General features: G+C 43.5%; 1 long non-coding RNA gene across 2 annotated transcripts; it reads left to right on the top strand.

Annotated features, from left to right (window-relative positions):
- The first annotated feature begins 2,370 nt into the window (after positions 1-2,370).
- LOC103748096 lies at positions 2,371-9,835 on the top strand. 2 transcript variants are annotated; one of them, XR_607885.3, is made up of 5 exons: positions 2,371-2,609; positions 2,934-3,051; positions 6,295-6,436; positions 8,401-8,462; positions 9,734-9,835. It is a non-coding gene; the product is annotated as an uncharacterized LOC103748096 (long non-coding RNA). The 2 variants fall into 2 exon arrangements; XR_607884.3 differs by having other exon boundaries at positions 2,871-3,051.
- The last annotated feature ends 5,449 nt before the right edge of the window (positions 9,836-15,284 follow it).

The following is a 15,284-nucleotide window of genomic DNA, read 5'->3' as shown; positions in this document are numbered from 1 at the left end:
ATCATGACTTCCATTTGAAGTTTGCACTGCTACAGTTAAACCCTCTTGGCCTAAGCAGTCCTGGCAGAGGATGCTACCTGTGCAAAAGTCTTGGTTTAGTTTGGTGGAAATCAGTGCAAAGACCAAATTCCCCATCTGGGTGCAGAACTGGAGCAATGAACACAGGATGGCAAAATGACTGAAACTGAAGGAATCCAGCTGGAGGTGATACCCACCAGCACCTCAGCCGTTGGTCCCCACCTGGGAATGTGCAGGTACCCTGGAGGCCTGAACTTTCTAGGTGAGTGGACCTGAGGTTAGAGCCCGTCAGCTCCGTTTTGCCATGCATGAAGAGCCCCCACTTCCTTACAGTCATTCCATGTGGACTCCGTGTGGCCTTGCTCCCGTGTCAGAAATAGGTTGGCAGTTCCCAGTGACAGCAAAAGGGCAAGAGGTACAGGAGAGACTGAGATGGCTGATCTCTGAATGACCTCAAGTCTCCACAGATGCTGATCCACTCAAGGGCTGGGGAGAATGGAAAATATTCCCATGGCTTAGTGAGTGGGACTCTCACGATGGTGAGCACTGACAGGGAGCCAGGTGAGTCATCCTATGCATGCGTCATGCAAGGGACTGGGATTCTGGCTTGGCAGCTCTGAGTCAGCCTCCAATTGGAGGCCTCCCTTTCCTAAGGGTTTCTATCTTCATCTGGGCCTCACCTGGGTCAGGCAGGGGGTGGGGCTGCTGCTCAGCATCAGCCCAGGGACCAGGTCCCTGGAAGTGGCAGGGGAACCATTTCAAAGACTGGCATCAGACATTTATTAGCTGGCTTTTGTGCGAGACCCAGGCTGAGAATGTGAAAAATGTCAGAGCAGCCAAAGCGGCTCTCCTTAAATAGGGCTCAGAACCCAGGCAGGATACCTCTGTCTTCACTTCTCACTGAAGGAAAAGACAAATGTTAGCCTAGAGTGGGAGAGACGCCTTCTTCAGGAAGGTAGAGAACTGACCCCAAGAACTCCAAGAGACAGGGGCACAAAGGAAGATGAAGTGAGTGGTCCACCTTTTCTTTGCCATCTCCAGAGCCTGTTAGCACATCACAAAGTGTCCTGGAGTTTATGGCTGACTCGGGTCACAGCCGGCGGCAGTCCCACTGGTAATTATACTTTAAGCACAAGGCAGGACTATCCCTCTCCTATCCCAAGGCCATGGTCAGCTAAAGGACTGCCACTCAAATGGATCCACAGAGCCATGTCCCCAGGACATGTTCAGGCAGACAGTTGTCATGACTGCCCCTCACAGACCGAGGGCCACAGTTCCCCTTTCCCTAAGCTTTCCTGCAAGAGATGACTCCTCTGGGTGTCCCTCCAAGTTCTCAACCTTGAGAACTACTGAATTTGAAGGTGGACCCTCAGCACAGATGCCACCTCAGCCCCAGACCAAGGCAGCTTTGAAACTATCCCGTCTAGGGACTGACTTGCACTGTCACCATGCTGTGAAGTCAGCCAGAACATCAGCCGAAGGTCTGTGTTATGGTATTACTAAATGCTGCAACATACTGAGCCCTAGCGTCGATGACCTAATGTGTTAGAGAACTACTTGCCACTCAAATCAGAGTCCAAGTTCAAAATCTAAGTTAATGACGGCTTTTTGCCCTCTGGTAATTTGTCATAGGTGACCTCCATCCTCTGACTCCTTCATCCTACAGCCCAAGTTCTCTGCATCTAACTGGCAGGTATACAGAAGTCACAACTTACTCTAATTCTTCAGTGTGGCAAAATATACATAACATAAAATTTGCCATTTTAACCATTTAAAGTATATATAGTTCAGGAGCATTTAATATATTGACACTGTTTCATCTTTCTGACTAAAACTTTATCCACTGAACACTAACTCCCCACTTCCCCTTCCACAGCCCCTGGCAACCACCCTTGCCTTCTGTCCCTGTGAATCTGACTGCTCTGTCTCCTTGTAGGAATCACACGGTATCTGTCCTTCTGTTACTGGCTGGCTTCACTTAGCACCATCTTTCTTTATCCATTCATTGATTGATAGACACTAGTTGCTTCTACCTTTCATCCAGTCACACCCTCTTCTTAACCATCTTGACCTGCAAGTGACACCTGTTTCCTATCACATCTCAGCGTGAACACATTGCATAATCCCACCTACATGCAAGGGGACCAGGAAATGCAATCTCTGGCTGGTTGCACAGTCATTTCTCATAACCAATGCAGTCTGTAGAGGGCGAGGTACAGTTTGTTGATCTATAACTAACCTAGTCATCCTTACCACGTCTTCACCTTTGTACTTCCTATAGTGGATACTTAACACTAGCCCACAAAACAACAACAGCAACAGCAGCAACAGCAACAACAACAGCAGCAACAACAACAAAACCCCTTTTTCCAGTTTCAGTTTCCAAGAGGACAAAGGTTTTTGAGCTCTAAAAATACCTAACAATAACATTTGGGCAGTCTTTGGCAATTTTGAATGTCCTTTTCATTTGCTATACAAGTTCAAGTTCTGACTGTCTCTGTTACTTCCCATAGAGTGATATTTGTAGTGGAGCCCTTGGCGCTCTACTACATCCAGTGATTAGTAGTTACGAATCTTGACGACTATACAAGGTATGTATTATTTCTTAATTTGTATAGATGAGGATATTGTACCTTAGAGAGAATTAAATAAATATCTTGGTTACCCAGATCAGAAATAGTGATCCCGTCTCCCCATCACTGATATCCTTCAAAGCAATCACTGAATCTCCAAGCCAAATTCTGCCCTCTGAATCGCCTCTATGCCCTAGAGCTGGTGAACATGAGCTGAGTCCCACTGAAGAGAGAAATGGTCCTGTCACTCAGGAGCCTGTCCTCTATCGTTGGCCCCAGGGAGCTGCCTAGGACCTCCTTAGAGCAAAAGGAACATCTTCTACCACTGTGGTCACTTTCCAGCAACCTTTGTGGTTCTCCTTTCTATATTCCGGGCCCTGGAGCTGTGCTAGGACAAAGAGCATGTGGACAAACAGCCCTTATGCAAGGGAGCAACCTACGAAGTGCTGTGAGAGCTCAGGTGAGGGACAATCCATTTTACTGCACATGTTATGGCAAATGTCAGCAAGAGATAACAACTGGACTAGGCCAGTGGCACAGTAAGAGTGTTTGAGAACTTAAGTTCAAATCCCTAGCACCCATCTAAAACACGGCATGACCGTGGGCATGCTTTTAACCCCAGTGCTGTGTGTGGGAGGGTCGGGACAGGAGGATCACTGGGGCTTGCTAGCTACTAGCCTGGCTCCAGGTTCACTTAGAGACCCTGTCTCAAGGGAATAAGGTACAGTGTGATAGAGCAGGACACTCCATGTCCTCCTTTGGCCACTGTGTGCACGCCTGAGTACATGCACCGACATACATGTGTGCAGGTACTGTATATACACAGCACACACAAACTGTCTTACACACAACATATAAATTATAAATAATGAATTAAATAAGTTAGTATAAATAAATAGATTTTAAAAAGAAGGTGACAACCGGGGCTGGAGCAATGGCTCAGCGGTTAAGAACACTGACCGTTCTTGCAGAAGACCTGGGTTTGAATCCCAACATCCACATGGCAGCAAACAACTGTCCGTAACTCCAGCTCCAGGGGAGCCGACAGCCTCTCTGTCCTCCGTGGTCATTGCACGACACGGGTGCACGTACTTACATGCAGGCATAACACTCATACACATAAAATAAAAATAATATATTAAAAGAAATAATTTAGTAGACATATTTTAACAAAGAAGGTGACAACTGAGTTAGGTGTAGGTGCTAAGAAAGAACTGAGGAAACTTCTTTCAGAGAGAAGGGAGAACAAAGCGTTAACAGTGTCTAAGTGTGTAAGGTGTTTGAGGAAGGGTTTGAGGACACAATAGGGACAAAGCATGGGGAAGAGGCGGGAAGGGTAGATGAGGCCAGGGTTCTGCACGGGAGAGGAGAGATCAAACTATCAGTTACCACGTTTCCTCCCTCAGGAGTGAATAAACTAACCCACTGCATTCCAGCCTCATTCCTTCCTTCCTAGAGGGCAGGACTGCCCTGGCCACAGTAGGGTCACCCCTGATGTCACATAGCTGGCTCTTTCCAGATGAAGCCAGAGGGGAAACCACCTAAAGATGCTGTTTTCCCACGGTGACACTCCTTTTAGTTTGTAGATAATGATTTCTGACAAATCTTCCTTCTTTTTCACTCATAGACTTTGGGTATCTTGAAGCTGAGGTGTCTATCAGACACCTGTAAGGACAGGATTGCAGCTTAGAGATACCAGAATCACTGTGGTTTGTCCCTTGTCCCATGGACCCCGTATGCAGAAGAAGGCACAGGATGGGGCGGGAGGTGGTAGCAGAGGGTGTCACCGGCCACAGGTCTTCCCCGGCACTCTACCCCTGTGAGAGCTGCTTCTTCACGGCTCTGACAGTAGAATGAGATACCAAGGCATGTTTCCCTAAGTAATTTACAAATGGAAGACAAACTCATTCTGGGCTGACAGATGTGCTGTGAAAAGCCTGAAGAGAGCAGTTGCCCTGGCCAAGATTCTAAGGACAAGGGTGCCGCTCTCTCAGACCTGTGTGGTCTGGGGGTCTCCATCCTCTGTGGGTACAGTCTGCTTGGGTTAGAAGCCCCACTCCTCACTTCTCTGTGACTTTGCCAACTTTAGCTCTATGACCTGAAAAACGCCTCCTGCATGGTGTTATGATTGCATAGCAACACTGAAATGCAGGGCCTTGCTGTGATTCAAAGCAACCTGGATTTGCATTACTGGAATTCATATGCTCCAAGGTCAGAAGCCCTGCACTTTCATGGCTACATACCAGCCTGTGTGGAGCTCAAGGATATGAAAAGGAGCTTAACTTACTGCCCCAAGTCTTTCTTTCTTTTCCTCTGCCTCTTGATGTGATGACATTCGACAACAGAAATGGGTAACAAAGGGACTGGGGATGTCGCTCAGTTGGTAATGCTTACCTGGCCTGCATGAGGTGTTTTGTTCCGTCCCCAGTACCACATAAACTGGCATGGTGGTACATGCCCATAATCCTTGCACTTGGGAGATGGAAGCAGGAGGATCAGAAGTTCAAAGTCATCTTCAGTTACCTGGTGAATTTCAGGCCAGCCTCCGATACATGAGATCTTGTCAGGGGAAAAGTGACGGGGGTAGGATGTTTTCAAGGTTGATCCCTGAGTTTGGCTAAGCTCAGGCATCTCATTCATCACAGGAGCACACACAGTTTGCACATGCGTTCAGCTGCTGATGAAAGGTTTGTAAAGTGGATTGCTTGGGTTGTTGGAAGGGAATTAGTTATTTTAAAACTTTTATTACATTTTATTATTTCTATTATGAGTGTGTGGGTAGGGGGGCATGTACCACAGAAGAGGTCAGAGGACGACTTGCGGGAGCCGGTTCATTCCTTCCACCATTGAACACAGGTTTGGCAGCAGGTGTCTTTACCTGCTGAGCCATCTTGTCAGCCTGGGAGTTCATTATTTTTAATTGCTCTGTGGATAACTTTTGTTTTCTTTTAGACAGGGTCTCATTGTATAGCCCTGGTGGGCCTTGAACTTGCTACATAGACCAGGCTAGCCTTGAACTTAGAGATCTGCCTGCCTCTGCCTCCCATGTGCTGGGATTAAAGGCCTGCGTCACCATGCCTGGCTTCCAAGCTTTTTTCAAAACAAGCCATTCTCTTAGGTAGAAATCACCTCCAGATCTGTGGTTTGGAGTTGCTGTCCAGGATACATCTGCTTCTGAGTGCCAGTGTGCTGAGACTCTTGGTGCAAGGGGCAAGCAGGAACACACTGCCAATCAACTCCTCTGAAGTGTTAACCCAACCAGGGAGTCAAGGTCGCTTATGAATTATTCAATAAACATTGCTGGAAACTCACAGTATGCCAACTTTGAGAGCACAGTGTTGGAGGAGGTACACTTCTTGTTACCACAGTCTAGTTGCCAAAACAGGCAGGTGCACAACTTTCCACAGTACAGAATCACAGGGGCTATGACTTTGTATGCTCTGTGATTAGCTCTAATCTCTGGGTATTGAACATTTAGTCAGCATACTAGGTATCTGGCTTCCCCTCCCCAAACCAGCCCTCAGTAGGATCTGTCTGTAATATATGAAAGTTGTACAATGCCATTAGCAAACTAATTATAAATGGTACTGTCAGTTTGATACAAGACTCAGAAACAATTCAGATTCTCCCATATGCATGTGACTATAACAGCAAGAGCTTTGATTAAAATATTGATTTCATTTTCCCTTCTAATTTTTCCTAGCATCAAAATGATTTATACAGCAAAGCATGGAGCTCTCTACCTCCTCTGACCCTCACAGCATCTGTAGCTGTGGTGATGCTCAGAAGTTAGAGCAGATGCCGTGACTGGATCTCCTAAGACTCTTCCTAACTGACAGACTTTGGTGAGGGTAGTTCCTTGGGGTCCAAAAGTTATTTTCAGGGAGTAGAGTCAAAGAAGTGAAGAAACAACACTGGAGGCATAAGGATAAGAGGGTCTTTGAGTAAAAATTGTAGGAAATTGGATTAGGGATCAAGACAAGGGAGAAGCCATCTTAGCTGAAGCCATCCATCCCTAGAGAAGGTGGTGACCTTCCTGTCACAGAGACCAAGGGGTATGAAAACCGTCAGGGCGTCCTAGACTGGATTCACAGTCCTTTGCACTGAGCCAGAGTTGTAGGGCTAGTAGCAGCATCTGTCTTGAACTCCACTTCACCTGCTCAGCTGGAGACAGAGAGCAGTGCTAATGTTCAGAACCCTGCCTGGCCACTGGTGAGGAACCACAGGCCCATGCACTGAGCAAGTGACCACAGCCTTGGGAGTTGAGTCTCTAGAGCGTCAGCTCCATCTGATGACTCAGAAATTCTTTCCATCCCCAGCACTGGAAACTGGCAAGGCTGGTTTGTCTTGTTCTAATTATTATCCAGATGACTATTTGGCTCATTCCTGGGCAAGGCTTGAATCAAGAAAGACCTGTTAATTAACTGAATCAAGGTTATATAATCACATTTGGGAACTTAAATGCACAGCAATTATACTGGAGCCCAAGCATCTCACACACAAGGAAGGAGTTCTAATGTCAGGAATGTATGCTCATGCATGAAGCTTAACCCCTGAAGTGGAGGGTGGAGAACTCTGGGGCACTCCTGTTTCGGTGAGGTTGTTGTAATAGTTATTGCTCTAGGTGCATTTGCGAAGATGCTAGAAATATCTCAAGCAAGTGTGATACCAACTTTACCCAACCTGTGGGACATATTACATTTGGGGCATGCCTTTAAAGTGTAGTGTTTGGCTTGGCTTATAAATGCATTATCCGAATCTGCAGGAAGCATTGCAAGGAGCTTCTGGGCCTTCTGGTCACCAGCATCTTTTTCTCTCCCTCCACAGACATACACTGAAAGGCCTGCTTGGTTATTCACCTGTATCTCTTTCTAGATCCCAGCCTCAGCCTTAATGGCTTCTAACCTCACACCACAAATATCAGTCCTCCCTGTACGAAGAGAGGAAAGCAGAGAAGAAGCAGTAGGATAGTATGACAAGGTGACACGGGAACAGGCATGGGCTTCAGGTAGAAGTGTTTGTCACGAAACTCTCTAAGATTCAGTCATGCCAAATGCAGAGGTCCCAGCCCAGAGCCTTCCCATACTTCTGCTCTCTTCCCTTGAGGATGATGCCTAGATGCCCAGTCTCTGTCCAGTGTTTAAAAACTGACCTGGCAGCTTTGGAAGCTTCCCAACCAGATTCATCCCGAGTACCTGCTGCTCTCCCACACTATCTGTGTTTGAACCTCTACGTTCCTCACTTCTCTCACTCTGTCTTGCAGGACTGGGGTTGAACCATGGCCCTGGGGAACACCTGTCCTGCGCTTTAGCATTGAGCTACACCCTAGCCTCACGTCTGTGTCTTACATGAAATCATCAGGCTGTCTCTGAAGAGGGGCATCCTAGGGGGGAATGTCATCCTCCTTGCCCTCTTGGAGGGGGGAATGAGAGCAGGGTTGCAGCAGTCAGGGAGGGGCCCCTTGAGGGAGGTGGAGTCCTTGGGGCCAGTTTCATTTTAAACACGTGGCTGAAATGTGTCACACATAGACCTGTTTGTTTATTGTGCCCCACGTACAGCCTCTGCTACAGGACACTGACTTCAGCTAGGCCAAATGAGACATCAAGCCAATGTTTTCCATACATTTCATGAGACCCACAGAAGACGCAGCCCCCCCTCCACCCCAACCCGACTTTGGATTACTCTTTTCTGGCCAAAAGCAATAGTAGCTGATTGTGCCTGAAATTGGAGGTCTTGGTAGACTCATTTTACTCAATACTGCTTCTTGGTCTTTTCAAACTTAGCTATTAAGGGCTCTTGTTTCTTCCAGGTCGGGCCTTCACCCCCCTTCCTCTCAGGACGTCTGTGGGAGAACCAAACCCATGGCATCTGGTAGGGCTCGAAGGACTACTACACTTAGGTGGGCATGTGGGTGTGAGCACAGCAGAGCGGGTCTCAGAAAACATTTGAACCAACCTTTCCACACTGGGAACTCAACCCCCAGAACTACCAAAGACAAGAGCAGCAGTCCCCCCTCTTAGGGGAGGCTTAGGTAAAGGCCGCCTCACTGTGTTAGGCAGCCCAGCCTAGTTCATCCACTTGATGAACTTCCATAGACAATACTCTGTTCCCAGGAATAGGAAGGGGGAACCACCATCTCTGCCCTGGAGCTCTGGGATGGCGACTATGAACTCCCAGAGACTCCTGTAGATCTGAGCTATGGCTGAAGAAACATGGTCTGGGCTTCAATTGACTTGTATCCTTCACCCAGAGGGCTCTGGCTCGAAGCTGTTTCAAATGACATAGGTCCACAGAGGTACTTGCCTCCTGCCTATGACCATTTCAAGAACCTCACTTGGTAAAGGACTATGGAGACAAGTAAAGCTTTTCTCCAGTGATGTCACTGGTGATTTGAGACTTCCCAGAAAGGAAGTTCTGTGACTGGGAATGCAGACTGCCCAGTGTGTCCCTCTCCCCGAACTCTTAGATCTGTAGGTAGAGAACGTGGCTGCAGAACGGTGAGGACCTAAAAACAAGAGAAATTGTTTCTCAGTTGTGAAATTGGACCTTTCTTGATGCTACACTATATGGTTCTGCTTCAGATACTGAAACAGGAGGTGGTCATATCCAGAGTTCAAAATGTCTTAAGTGGTTGCTTAGGAACAGTTGCTTAAGAGCCACATAGGGAACTGGGCATGGTGCATATGCCTGTAATCCCAGCACTTGGAAGGCAGAGATAGGAGGATCAGGAGTTCAAGGTCATCCTCAGCTGTACAGTAAGTTTGAGGCCAGCCTCCTGAGACCTTGTCTGTAAACATCAGCAAAAGTAAGTTAAGGAGTATCTTAGAGCCATGAATCTGTGCTGATTTTCCCAACAGTGCTTTGGGAGATCATCAGAGTTCCTCACTCCTTTTTGGGGGGACTCTTTTTGAGACAGGGTCTCCCTGTAGCCCCAGCTGTCCTGGACTTACTATGGAGACCACGCTGGCCTCGAACTCACAGTGATCGCCTGCTTCTGCCTCCCGAGTGCTGGGATTAAAGGCGTGTAGCACCACGCCGGGCTCCTCACGCCTTTTAAAGAAAGTTGACTCTAATGTCTCTTTTGCTGCCTTACTGTTCCTCTATCTTCTTATTCTCCAACTTTGCTTCTTTTCAATACCCAGGTCCAATATAAACTCCTTCTGTCTGCCTTCCATCACGGACCCTGCTGGAATTTACCTTTTCCTCCCCCAGCTCCACTTCTGTGACGGCCACCTTTCACTTTTTAAAAGCTAGTCACTTATTTTTTTGAAGTTTCAAATATTAAAATCTTAGAATTTGTTCTGTGAACAAAATGGAAATAAATTCGACATCAATAAATTATTTAAGTAACATATTTGTGAATAAAATAATATCAATACTATAGCTCAAGAAGAAATTTTTTAATTTTAATTTTTTATTTTCGAGCATTTCATATTTGAAATGAGTATGTCTTTGCATTATTTCCATCCCTCCCAGTCCCCTACCAGCTCCTCCCATGTCCCCTGACTCCCTCTCAATTTCTTGTCCTCTTATTATTGTTGCATATACATACACTTACAAATATAATATATATAATATACTGAATCCATTTAGTAGTACTTGTGTGTACCTGTGTTTAGGACTGCACACTTGGGATTAGATAATGTCTCAGGATCTGGTCCCTGGAAAAAATGGGTTCTCCTTCCCTCAGCATCCATTTATTGCCTGTAGCTCTTCATCTTGAGTGGGACTCCGTGAGATTTATTTATTCCTTGGAAATAACCTTGGTATGTCCACTGGTTTTGTCATTATGCGGATCTTGCTGGATTCCCACACTGTGGAGACTGTGCTGGTGCAGCTTCCCCATCATGTCTAGAACACAGTAACCAGCAGCAGGTGTCTTGTCCCACTGGCTCTTACATTCTTTCTGCCCCCTCTTCTGTGATGTTCCCTGAGCGCTAGGTTGTAGATGTGTCACTTAGGGCTGGGCACCTCACAGTCACTTATTCTCTGCATTTTACCAGTTGTGGAGCTTTGTAATAGTCTCCATCTGTTGCAAAAAAACCTTATATCAAAGGGTTTGGAGCTGGGGTCCGCAAATGAGAGAGAACAGGCATCACTTGTTTTTCTGAGTCTGTTACTGCACTTAGTATAACAGTTTCTAGTTCCATCCATTTACCTTAAAATTTTATAATTTCATTTTTTCTTTACCACTGAATATACCACATTATCATTATCCATTCATTGGTTGGGGGACATTTAGGTTGTTTTCATTTCCTAGTAATTGTAAAAGAACAGTGACAAACATGGCTGAGCAAGTATCTCTCTAGTAAGATATTGAGTCCCGAGTCTTTGGAGTACATGCCAACGAGTGGTAAAGCTGGATCACATGTTACATCTATTTTTAGTTTTTTAAGCATTCACACTGATTTGCAGAGTGGTTGCACCAGTTTGCAATCCCACCAGCAGTGAATGAGGGTTCCCCTTTCTCCACATCTTTGCCAGCATTTGTTGTCATTTATTTTCTCGATCTTACCATTTTGACAGGGGTAAGATGAAACCTTAAATAAGTTTTAATTTGTATTTCCCTAATTCCTAAGGTTGCTGAATACATTTTAAGGTATTTCGTAGCCACTTTTTTCTTCTTTTGAGAACTCTCTGTTCAGATCTGTGGCCCAGTTTTTAAATGGGTCATATGTTTTCTTGATTATTTTTGAGTTCTTTGTATATTCTGTAAATTAATCTTCTTGCAGATGCTTATCTAGCAAAGATTCTCTCCCACTCTGTGGGCTTCCTCTTCATTTGATTCATTGGTTCTTTTGCTGTACTGAAGCTTTTTAGTTTAATTGGGTCCAATTTGTCAATTGTTGACCTTAATTCCTGAGCAAATGAAGTCTGATTTAGGAAGTCCTTTCCTGCACCTATATCTGTAGGTTATTGCCTGTTTTCTTCTAACAGTTTCTGCATTTTAGGTTTCACATTGAGGTCTTTGATCCATTTGGAATTGATTTTTGTACATGGTAGTAGATATGGATCTAATTTCATTCTTCTACACGTGGAGATCCAGTTTTCCCAGCACCATTTGTTTGAGATGCTGTCTTTCTGTTAGTGTGTGTTTTTGGCATCTTTGGCAAATATAAGGTGGCTGTAATTGTATACACTCACATTTGGGTCTTCTATTTTGTTCCTTTGATCTACATGTCTGTTTTTGTGCCAGTACCATGCTGTTTTTAATAATATAGTTCTGTTATATAGTTTGAGTCTGGTACGGTAATCCCTCCAGCATTGCTCTTTTTGCTCAGAATTGCTTTGGTTATCTGGGGCCTTTCATGATTCTGTATGAATTTTAGGATTTTTTTTCCTATTTCTGTGAAGAATGTCATGGGAACCTTGATTGGGATTGCATTGAATCTATAAATAACTGTTGGTAGGATGGTCATTTTCACAATATTAGTTCTACCAATCCATGAGAATGGGAGGTCTTGCCATTTTCTAGTGTTTTCCTCAATCTCTCTCTTCAAAGATTTAAAATTTTCATTGTAGATATCTTTAATGTCTTTGGTTAAGAAGAAACTTGAAAAAAAATCAGAAAATATTCTAGGTTGGAGATGTAGCTCAGTGGCAGAGCACTTTTCCAGCTTTCTTAGGACCATGGGTTTGATCTCTATGGTTATATGTGTGTGTGTGTGTGTGTGTGTGTGTTCTAATTGAATTTTAATCAAAATTCAATAGTACCTTAAAAATTTGTGAGGTGCAGATAAAGTGGTGATTAGAAAGAGATTAATTAGATTAATCATTTTAATTTGATAATATTACAAAAGAAGGAAGATTTAAAATTAATTACCCAAATAGTTACCTTAAAATATAGAAAAGGAAATTAAACCCAAAGTATGTAGAAGGAAATAAGAAATATAAAATTAACAAAAATATTGGAAAAATAAACTAAAGGATTTTTAACAAAGTGAAAAAAAGTTCTTTGAAAAGTTTTATAAAATTGATAAACCCAAGAGAAACTGATTAATAAAAGAGGGACAATACAAATGACCAATACAAAGTTAAAAGAGGGGCTCTCGTTACCAATCCTACAGATACAATGACAGTTGGGAAATGCTGTGGACAGTCATGTGCCAGTATCAATAACAAGTGAAATGAGAAAATTATTTGAAAAGCACAACTTATAAAAATCAATACAGGGGGCTGGAGAGATGGCTCAGTGGTTAAGAGCACTGGTTACCCTTGCAGAGGACCCGGGTTTGAGTCCCAGCGTTTACATGGCAGCTAACAACTGTCTGTAACTGCAATTCCAGGGGAATTCAAAGCCTTCTTCTGACCTACATGGGCATTGCATGACATAGGTGCACTTACACACATGCAGGTAATACACTCATATACATAAAATAAAAATAATAAACAAAATATTAAAAAAAACCATCACAGCTGGTGAAATGGCTCAGTGGGTAAAGTGCTTGCTATGCAAACATGGGGATGTGAGTTCAATCCCCAGCACTCATGTAAAAGGCAGAGCATGGTAATGTGCATCTGTATCCCAGCACTGGGGAGGCACTGACAGGAGGTTCCCTGGGTCTCACTGGCCAGCTAGTTTAGCCAATTGTTGAGCTCCAGGTTCAGTGAGCCCCTGTCTCAAAACACAAGGTAGAAAGCAACAGAGGAGGACAGTCATGTCAGCTCTGGCCTCTGCACAGGCAGGCATGCACACATTTACATACACACATACGCCCACAAAAGAAACAGAAACAGAAAAGAAAGAAGCAGAAAAAAGGGAAAAATCACGAGGAAGAAATAGAAAAATTGAATATGTATTTTCTGAAGAAATGGAATTACCAAAAATTTTCCACAAAGAAAACTCCATTCCAAGATCATTTCCCTTGTGAATGTTATTAAAAATTAAGGAGAGAAAAAAAACCTTGCATAAAGTATTGCATATAGAGAAGAGCTGGGAGTGGTGGTGCATGCCTCTGATCCCAGAGCTCAGGAGGCAGAGGCAGGCAGATCACTGTGAGATCGAGGCCAGCCTGGTCTACATAGGGAGTTCCAGGCCAGCTGGGGCTACAGGGAGACCCTTCTTAAACAAACAAACACCAAAAAATAAAGAAGAAAAAATTTCCAATTCATCTGATAAGGTTAGCATAACTTCAATATCATGGCTTGACAAAGATGTTCAAGGAAATGACAGGTGGATGTAGCCGTGAGCACACAAGAACCCTGAACAAAACATCAGCAAGTGAGATTCAGCAGTGGCAATGACATTGAAAATTAGTGTAATTAAAAATAATCTCGGAATAAAGGAAACAAGTCACATAATCATCTCAGAGGACGCAGAAAAAGCACATGACAAATTTTGACACCCATTCTTCATAAAACTTTTGAAATACCTGAAAGTAGATGAGACCTCAGACCGATAGAGCACATCCACGAAACCCACAGCTAACATACAGTAACGAATAGTGACTATTTCACTTCTAAAATTAAGAAACAGGAATGGCTGTTCATTTCTAGAATTTCTATTCAACCTTACATGGAGGTTGTTAGCTAGTGTGATACTTCAAGAAAATAAAAGGATTAAAGGTTGGAAGTAAAGAAGTAGGCTGTCTTTATTTGCAACAAACAGGATTGTTTACATAGATAATCCTAAAAGTAGAGGGCCAATGCACAAAATAAATTACAACTTTATATTATAGCAGAAGATAATTACAAAATAGAATTCAAAGCCATAATGTGTAATAAATGTGTAATGAAGAGTCTTCAGGGTGGGAATGTGGGTCAATGGTAGGATGTTTACCAAGCATGTGTGGAACCTTGGGTTTGATCACCAACACATCAAAACTGAAGCGAACTAAAAATTTCCACATTTTTCTCATTAGAAAGAGCTAAGCATTCCAGCACTTGGGCGTGGTGGCAGGAAGATCAAGAATTTAAGGTTATCCTTGGCTTATAACAACTTTGAAGCCAGTAGGCCACAGGAGACCCTATCTCAAACAAATAGACCCCCCCAAAACGTCTTAAAGATTACTGAAAGATATTAAATAAGACCTACAAATACAAAGATACACATCATGGATGTTATAGGAGTCAATGTTGTCATAATGTCAACGTTACTTAAGACAGCCTAAAGATTCAGCATAATATTAACTATAACCTTAACAAGCTTTTGTAAAAGTTAACATTTTGTAAAAATTTATTTATTCAGACTTGGTCTTATTATACTGCCCAAGCTGGCATCAAATTCTTGATCTTCCTACCTAGTATTCTGAAGAAGTGGGACTACAGGCCATCTGTGTGGCTTTTGCTTGTGACTTAAAGGGAGATACAAAGGACCTAAAATAACCAAAGCTGAAGGATGCTTCTCACTGGATGGCAAACTTACCATGAAGCTCCTATAACAATGGTAGGATGTTGTTTAGATAAGGACGTACAAACTGTTCACTTAAACAGAATAGATCATATAGAAGTACAGATCCTACATATATAGTTTACTGATTTTGATGAAGACCAAGAATTTTCAGTGAAGAAAGAAAAATACTTCTTAAACATAATTCTGGAATAACTGGATAAACTAAAATGTATAAAACGAACTTCAATCACTACTCACACAAAGCAGATTATAGACACACATGTAAAAGTAAAATTCTTTTAGTTTCAAGAAAAAATTTAAGAGAATACCTTCAGAGGTTAGGGTAAATTTTTTCTTAATCA

The sequence above is a fragment of the Nannospalax galili genome, unplaced genomic scaffold (genome assembly GCF_000622305.1).
Source record: "Nannospalax galili isolate Female #2095 unplaced genomic scaffold, S.galili_v1.0 scaffold805, whole genome shotgun sequence".
NCBI classification, from domain to species: Eukaryota; Metazoa; Chordata; class Mammalia; order Rodentia; family Spalacidae; genus Nannospalax; species Nannospalax galili.
This window is presented reverse-complemented; position numbering and strand designations above follow the sequence as displayed.